The 8,446-nt window shown below is 40.1% G+C and overlaps 1 pseudogene; it reads left to right on the top strand.

Annotated features, from left to right (window-relative positions):
- The first annotated feature begins 6,646 nt into the window (after positions 1–6,646).
- LOC102852903 lies at positions 6,647–7,728 on the top strand (annotated as a pseudogene).
- The last annotated feature ends 718 nt before the right edge of the window (positions 7,729–8,446 follow it).

Below are 8,446 nucleotides of genomic sequence, written 5' to 3'. Positions count from 1 at the left end.
CGTGACGCTGGGCTGTATGAGGAGGAATGTGGCATCAGGATTGGTGGAAAAGTCATCAACAACCTGTGTTATGTAGATGACACAACCCTGCTCGCTGAAACTGAGGAGGATCTGAAGGACTTGCTGAAGAAGGTCAAGGACTGCAGTCTTCAATATGGATTGAAGCTCAATATCAAGAAAACTAATATTCTCACCACTGGGCCAATTGGCAGCATCCGTATGGATGGTGAAGAGATTGAGACAGTTAACAGTTTTTGTTTACTTTGTTCCACAGTCAACACTCTTTTTAACAGTAGCCAGGAAATCAGGAGATGAATTTCATTGGGAAAGTAGGCTGTGAGGGACCTCTTAAGGGTACTGAAGTGCAACAACATCAGGCTGGAGACTAAGGTGCGCCTGATCCAAGCTATAGTCTTTGCAATTATGTGCTATGCATCAGAGAGTTGGACAGTAAATAGGGAGGATAGAAAGAGAACTGATGCCTTTGAGTTGTGGTGCTGGAGAAAGTGTTAAATATACCATGGACTGTTAGCAGAACAAACAGGTTTGTCCTAGAGAGGGTGAAGCCAGAATGTTCCCTGTAGTCAAGGATTCTGAAGCTTTCTTTGTCTGACATATTTTGGGCATGTTGCATGGAGGCACAGGTCCTTGGAGAGGGACATCATGTTTGGGAGAGTGGATGGACGGTGCAGGAGAGGAAGACCCTCGATGAGATGGATCGATTCTGTGAATGGAGTGGTGGGAATGAATGTGTTTGGAACAGCGAGGTTGGCGCAGGATAGAATGGCGTTTAGGGCTCTTGTACATAGGGTCGCTATGAGTCGCAAGCTACTCCATGGCACATAACAACAACAACAACAACAATATGCCTATGGTGGAAGACCCTCGATGAGATGGATCGATTCTGTGAATGGAGTGGTGGGAATGAATGTGTTTGGAACAGCGAGGTTGGCGCAGGATAGAATGGCGTTTAGGGCTCTTGTACATAGGGTCGCTATGAGTCGCAAGCTACTCCATGGCACATAACAACAACAACAACAACAAGTAGATGTTCACTGTAGATACAAATAAAATTAAATCCTTTTCAATACTTTTCACCAACCAACAATGCAAAGGCATCAATTCTTTTCAGTCTTCCATATACATTATTCAACTTTCACATACATGCGTATGTGATAATTATTTATGTTTATGTCTTTTCATAGTTTTAGAATTTTCCCAAGAATTTATTCTTTGGCATATGGTAAAACCAACAGAAAGATACAAAAATAAAAAAGAAAAACAAAAGTACTTGTTACATCTGTTTACTCACACACTGTAGAGAGAAGCAGCTACTTGGGGTGTCAAGACCTAAAAGCTGAAGAACAGCTGGTTTGTCTGGTTTGGCTAGAGCTTTAGCTCTGTAGAATTCTACATAAATTTTACACCTAGATCTTAGAGGCAATTGAATTTCCATTACCAAATCAAAGGTATGTGTTCTGATCCACCAGCTGCTTTGCTGCTCCTCTAGAGAAAGAAATCTCCTACTATGCAATTTACTAACTCTGAAAACTTTGTAGAGGGTCATCTATGAGTTGTTGCATAACAAAACAACACTAATTATGTGGACAATACTTTTATTCAATGACAAACATATCCAAAGTTTAAATCATTGTAAGTATGTAGCATTCTTATGTAACTTTTAAACTTTTGCCTAAAGCACTCAGGGACTAAATTTAAATACTGTAAACAAAGCATACCATGACCTATATATTTAGATTCCTTTTAGTCACTTCACACAGAATTCATCTTTTTGCCTACATAGCATATGTAAACAAAGGTAAAGAACAGTTAATTGCTTGTGGAGATATGGTTATTGAATGGTATTTTAAAACTCTGATAAAATAATGGAATATGATCATCTGTGATTACAAATATGCTCATGAGCTAAGGTTAAATGTAAGATGATTAGTCAAGTTATATCTAATATTGTTATAATCCTGTGCTATTTAGAAATGTCAACTGAGCAGTAACTTTGAAAAAAGAGAAAAAGACACTCAATTTTCTTATCTTTCTTTTAAATGTCATAGCAAAAAGCAGAATATACACCTGGGCCAGAACGTATTTTAAGTTGTTTTTAGATTAAGGTTCTTATATATTGAAGTCACCATGTATTGTGGCCAAATTTAAGTGATAGCGTAATCCTATATTTCAATAACATATAGAATACAAAGAAATTGAAATGAAGCATGAAAGATAAAGATGTAAAGAGCGGACAGTGAAACAGAGGAGAGAGCTAAATGCCTCCAACTCTGCTCCATAGGTCACTGAAGCACTTAGGTCAGTTCTTCAAACTACTCTCAACTAGGACTTATAGGTGGTTGTAACTGCCCTTTCATAGGTCATTTATTTATTGTGTATTATTGCACTCTATAATATATGAGAACAGGATGGCATTTTTGTACTGGTGGTGCATGAGTTACATTTAACAGATTTTTATTTGAATGTCATTTCCTTTAATTATATGTTAATTGCCAGTTAATAGGTTAACTATCTCTGTGCCACATTCTGAGATAATCTCTACCATAAAATTATTTATAAATCACTGAGGAAAATACACATATAAGTTTATAGTATAATTAATGTGAAAATGTCATATATTAGATAAACAGCAAATCATGGAAAAAAAGGTGCTTATTCAGAGTGGGTCCCTTAAAAAGCCAGAAGAAATAAATGAAGTATGAAGAAATATTAATAGTTACTTAAGTATCTAAATACTATAATAGTTAAAAGCACAACCTTTTGTGTGCACATATGTGACTGAGAATGTTAGAGTTGTTAGTTGTTCTTATTTTGTGCCGTTGAGTCGACTTAATTGTTGTACATAATGACCCTATGTACAACAGCTCTGAAACCTGTTCTGTTCTGAGCCAATTTAATAATCTCTAACACATTTATTCTCATTACCCCAGTTATTGAGTCGATGCATACCATCCAGGATCTTCTTCTCTTGTGCTATCCCTCTACTCTTCCAAGTATAATGTTCCTCTCCCAAGCACTGGACCTTGTTGCAACATGACCAAAATAGGTCAGACAGAGCACCAAAATTTTTGCTTCAAAGGAACAGCTTGATTTCACCCTCTCCAGAATAGACCTGTTTGTTCTTTTAGCAGTCCAAATATATTCAACACTCCTCTTCAGCACCATAACTCAAAGGCACTGATGCTTCTTGTACCGTCCTTAATCATTATCCAGCTCTCTGATGCATAACAAGTAATTGTAAAGACTATGGCCTTAATCAGGCACACCTTAGTCTTTAAACTGTCATCATTGCACTTTAGTACTCTGGAGAGGTTCCTGACAGCAGATTTTTCCCAATGCAATTCATCTTTTCATTTCCTGGATGCTGGTACTAAAATTGTTGATTGTGGAGCCAAGCAAGCTGAAGCTGTTAACAATCTCAGTTGGCCCAGTGGTGAAAATCTTTGTTTCCATGATGTTGATGCTGAGCTTCAATCTATACTGAAGGCTGCAGTCCTTGACCTTCTGCAACAAATGCCTCTAGTACTCCTCGGAGAGGGTTGTATCATATTCATAATGTAGATTGTTGATGAGTCTTCCTCCAGTCCTGATGCCACATTCCTCCTTAATAGAGCCCAGCCACCCAGATGATCTTTTTCACATATAGATTGAAAAGATATAGAAATAAGATGCATCTCTGGTTAACACCTTTTCTGATTTTCATGAAGTCTTTCTTTGCTCTGTTCTGACTGCTGCTTCCTGGTCCAAGTATAGATTTTGCATAAGCACAATCAAATGCTTTTGGATTCTCATTCTTTTCAGAGTTAGTTGTGATCCACACAGTCAAATGCCTTTGCATCGTCAGTGAAGCGCAGGTACACATTCCTCTGGTACTCTCTACTTTCAGCTAAGATCCATCTAATGTCCCTGGTTCCATGGCCTCTTCTAAACCCAATAATGTAGGCTCATGGAATAGCTGAAGAGGGATTTGCTTAGGTAAGTGCAGGAGAGTAAGGATAGCATCCAGTTTGTGGTGAAATGACAGCAACAGTTCAGTATTCCTGATCAACTTGACTCAATAGCAACCTTTACATTTTAGTGTGATTTGTAGATCCTAGACCAATACTGCAATGATTCACTGGTCTGCTACTAGTACTTGTCCTGTTCAACCTCTCTATGGTGCTGGTTGAAAGATGGTGATTTATTGGTTCTCTATTTTGTCACCTGAGTTTTCTAAGTCAACCAAATTGCTTAGAGAGTGCCTATACTCAGAGGCAGTAAGTTGCAATTTAACTTTTTAAGCCTTGAGCTAACAGAGAAAACAATATGTAGAAGTGCTACTTTGATATATGTGTATCAAATCCATAGGAACATATATGCATGCTGATCATATAATAGCTAAATCCGACAAGATCTTATATCCTAGAATGTGTTAAAAACATTAAGTGAAAAATATCTATAGCTAAATGTCAGTTCTACCAATAATAGTTTGTGGGACTTTAGCAGAGATATCAAGAAGAAGATGTTCAGTGGATAAAGGCTCTAGTCCAAAGGAGTAAGTCAAAATGAAACCCAGTCAGAGGACTGTTTTTCAATGTAGAAGAAATGACAATTGCTCAGCTGTTTTTAGGTTACCCTTTTTTCTAATTCATGGATGCCAAACCAAAAATCCAGTAGCACAGGAGCTTTGAGGGCTTAGTGATGAAAAGTTGTGCTGCCAAGCCCAAAGCATGCACTTCAAATCCACCAACTTCTCCTCAGGAAAAAGATGAGCAACCTCTTTTGTGATTTACTGTCTCTGAAAATCTGCATGAGGGTTAGCTATGAGTTGGTTCTAACTTGACAGCACATAACAACAGCAAATCAAAAACAAACCAATTTCTAATTCACACCAATGGTGGTATAACATGTTCCAGAATACAAAAGCATTGAATAGCATTCTCATTGGTTATAATCTCTGGAAATACATCAATAGACTCTGATTTCACAGTACCACTGTTGTTATTGTCATGTGTCATCAACTTGCAACTCACAGCCACCCTATGTTCAACAGCTCTGAAACCTGCCCTATCCTGAGACAGTCTCACTTTCTTTGTCCCAGTTACTGTATCAATCCATCTCATTCAGTGTGTTTATCTTCTGTGCTGTCCCTCCACCCTTACAATCAAGATGTCATTCTCCAAGGATGTATCTCTCCTGGCCATGTGGCCAAAGTATGTGAACTGGAGTTCACAATCCTTGCCTCTAAGGAAAAACTTGGTTTTACCCTCTCCACGACATACCTATGTTTTTCTTGGTGGTTCCTATTATTTTCAAGACTCTGCTCCAGCACCACAACACAAAGACATCAATTCTTCTTCTGTCATCCTTAGTTATTGTCCAGCTCTCTGATGAACAGCAAGTCATTGTGATGACCGTGGCCAGGATCAGGTGCACCTTAATCTCTAGACTCACATTGCTGCTGAAGTGCTTGCTGCAGAAGGCCAAGGACTGTAATCTTCCATATGGGTTGAAGCTCAACATCAAGAAGGCAAAGATTCTTACCACTGGATCAATTGCCAGCACTATAATGAATGGAGAAGAGACTGAGGTTCTTAAAAATTATAGCTGCTTCGGCTCCACAATCAACACTCTTAGCACCAGCAGTCATGAAATCAAAAGACAAATTGCAGTACCAGTTGTTGTTGTTGATTGCCATTGAGTCAAGCACAACTCATAGTGACCATGTGAACTAAAGATCCAAAGCCTTTCCGTAATTATCATCATTTCTCAAGTTCATATAGTTTCCAGAGGTTTATAGTTTCCATGTGGTTTAGGAAGTGGAAGCCACTCCTGTTTCCAAACCTCTTTTAAACTGGGATCTCCACCAAACACTGTCCACCATGGGTAACCATTATGCCATTTGACACCCTAGTTGCACAAAGTTCAGTATCAAGAATGCTGTACCATTTAGAAAAATGTTTCTCTAAAATATAATAATAACCTTTAAATACAAAGGCCCTCCCTGAGGTCTTGTTGACTCTAAACAAGAGGCTTAAATAAAAACAAACAATATAGCTTGCTGTTATGTGCCATTGAGTCGCCTGTGAATTATAGTGACCCTATGTACAGCAGCTCTTAACCCTTCCCTGTCCTGAGCCAGGCTCACCAATTTTGACACACCAGCTACCATTGTTCCAGATACTGTATCAATCCATTTCTTCCAGGGTCTTCCACTCCGGTGCTCTCCCTCTACCCATCTAAGCAGTATGTCCTTCTCCAAGGACCTGTCTCTCCTAGCCATGTGTCCACTAGTAGATTTGAAATTTCAACCATTTGGATTGTAGTTCAGAATAAGACATTTTGTAACCCATGGAATATAGAATTTAAAGTAGTGCTTACCTAAGAGTCAGATGTCAAGTCATAAAACAAAAGGATTATATGGACAAAACATTACATAGAAAATATTTTCTTTTCTTTTTAAGTTAAAAAGAATTCACAGTTACTATACCTAAAATAATTGGTGGATCAACAACCTTTTTAAGAAATAGAGATGGTGGGTGAGGTAGGAGAGGGAGAGAGGTCTGGAGCAGTTCCTCCCAGAGTCCTTCTGTCCTGAACACCCCTCAACCTTCCCAACCCCCACAGTGGGGTCTCTTCCTTCTCCATGGCAGGATCCCTGAATGCAGACTTAGCCTTCTCACCCCCACCAGGAGGTGGAGATGAAGGGCCAGGAGTGCCTGTGCCTGTGCTGAACCTGAGCCTCAGGGGGCCTGGAATTGGACCAGGTGCTGAGTTCTGGGGCATTCCTGCGTGCCCCCTCCCGCACGATTTCTATGGAGGAATGGCATACTATGGACCTCAGGTTGGCTTGGGGACGCTGCCCTAAGGTGGCTCTGAGAGGCCTCTTTCGGAGGGGGCAGGGTTTGGGGTGGAGAGCTGCTTCAAGGGGGCCTCCCCCGAGCCTGGCGTTGTTCCCTGTTCTGTGAAAGTGGACAAGGAGAAGCTGGATGAGATGGAATAAAGGACATAAAAACTCAGCAGAAAGACCTGGAGCAATTGCTATGCTCTTAAAGCAAAAGAGGATCACCCTGGGGTATATTCAAGCTGATGTATGGCTCACTCTGGGAGTTCTCTTTAGGAAGGTGTTTAGCCACACAACCATCTGTCACTTAGAGGCTCTGCAACTTAGGTTCAAAAACATGTGTAAACTGCAGCCCCTGCTACAGAAGTGGGTAGAAGAGGCAGACAACAGTGAAAACCTCCAGGAGGTATGCAAAATGGAGACCCTCTTGGAGCAGGCCAGAAAGAAAGACAAAGCAGATAATCATTGAGACCAGAAGGAGAGGGAGCCTGGGGAGCCTGTTACACCCCTGTCCCAAACTCACCCTGTGGCATATTAACCACATCTCCCAGCAACTCTGCCTTGAGAAGGATGTAGTACTCCTGTGGTTCTGTAACAAACATCACAAGGGAATGATCTGATGGTGACTACTTTTTGAGCCTGCTGACACTCCTTTCCCAGGAGGACCGGTGCCCTCTCCTTTGGCACCAGGGGTCTATTTTGGTACCCCAGGCTATAGAGGCCCTCACTTTACTGCCCCATTCTCCCTGGTCCCTTTCCCTGAGGAAGATGGCTTCCCCTCTTTCCAGGTCTCTCCTATGAGCTCTCCCATGCATTTCAATGAAGTGAAGTGCCTGCTCTTTCTAGGAATGGGTGGAAGAGGAAAAGGGGAAATTTGGAAATAGCCCTGGTATTTGTACTAGTGCTTTTTGTTTTAAGTTCCTCAATCACTAAGGAAGGAAGAAATGGGGGGGGGGCTGCCAGGGGGTAGGAGATTTGGGGTAGCTAGTTCAAGAAAAGGTAAAGTACAGTGATGCTTTTGATAATTAATCCCCACTTCATCTTAACTACATAATCCTCACTTTGTTGTTAAGTAAACTACTTGAGACCAATAATAATAATAAAAATAAATTTAAAAAAAAAGAAGTGACAAAAGAATAAGGAGCCATGGTACTGAAGAAAGAAGTTTAAGTTGCTCTGAAATTCTCATAAAAATATGTGGCTTGAGAAGCTAACACTTTACTAACTGTGCTTTTTCAATAAGCGGATACAGTCTGGACATGCTCACTTGGAAGATAGTTACTCTGATTTATTGATTAAAAGAGGGCTGTGAGTCCATGGCATGAGTGAGTACTGGCAATATGTAAAATATCATCACCAAGAGATCATATATTGGTGAGTTATTACTCACCGTATTGAGTGATCAATATTTGATACTCTTCTATATTTTTTTAAGAATGATAGATATAGTGAAATTGAGTGGAAGAAGTCCATATTTGTATACATTTAAAAAAACAAATACAGTGATCTAACAGTATGCAGAGATTGTAGAAAATTATCCTTGATGCCATGTTGTTATTGTTGTAATGTGCCGTCGAGTCGCCTGAGACTCCTAGAGACCCT

This window comes from Elephantulus edwardii, unplaced genomic scaffold (genome assembly GCF_000299155.1).
Source record: "Elephantulus edwardii isolate Elephantulus edwardi_28Jun2011 unplaced genomic scaffold, EleEdw1.0 scaffold00406, whole genome shotgun sequence".
Lineage (NCBI taxonomy): Eukaryota > Metazoa > Chordata > Mammalia > Macroscelidea > Macroscelididae > Elephantulus > Elephantulus edwardii.
The sequence above is the reverse complement of the archived record's forward strand: the minus strand, read 5'-3'. Positions and strand labels throughout refer to the sequence as shown.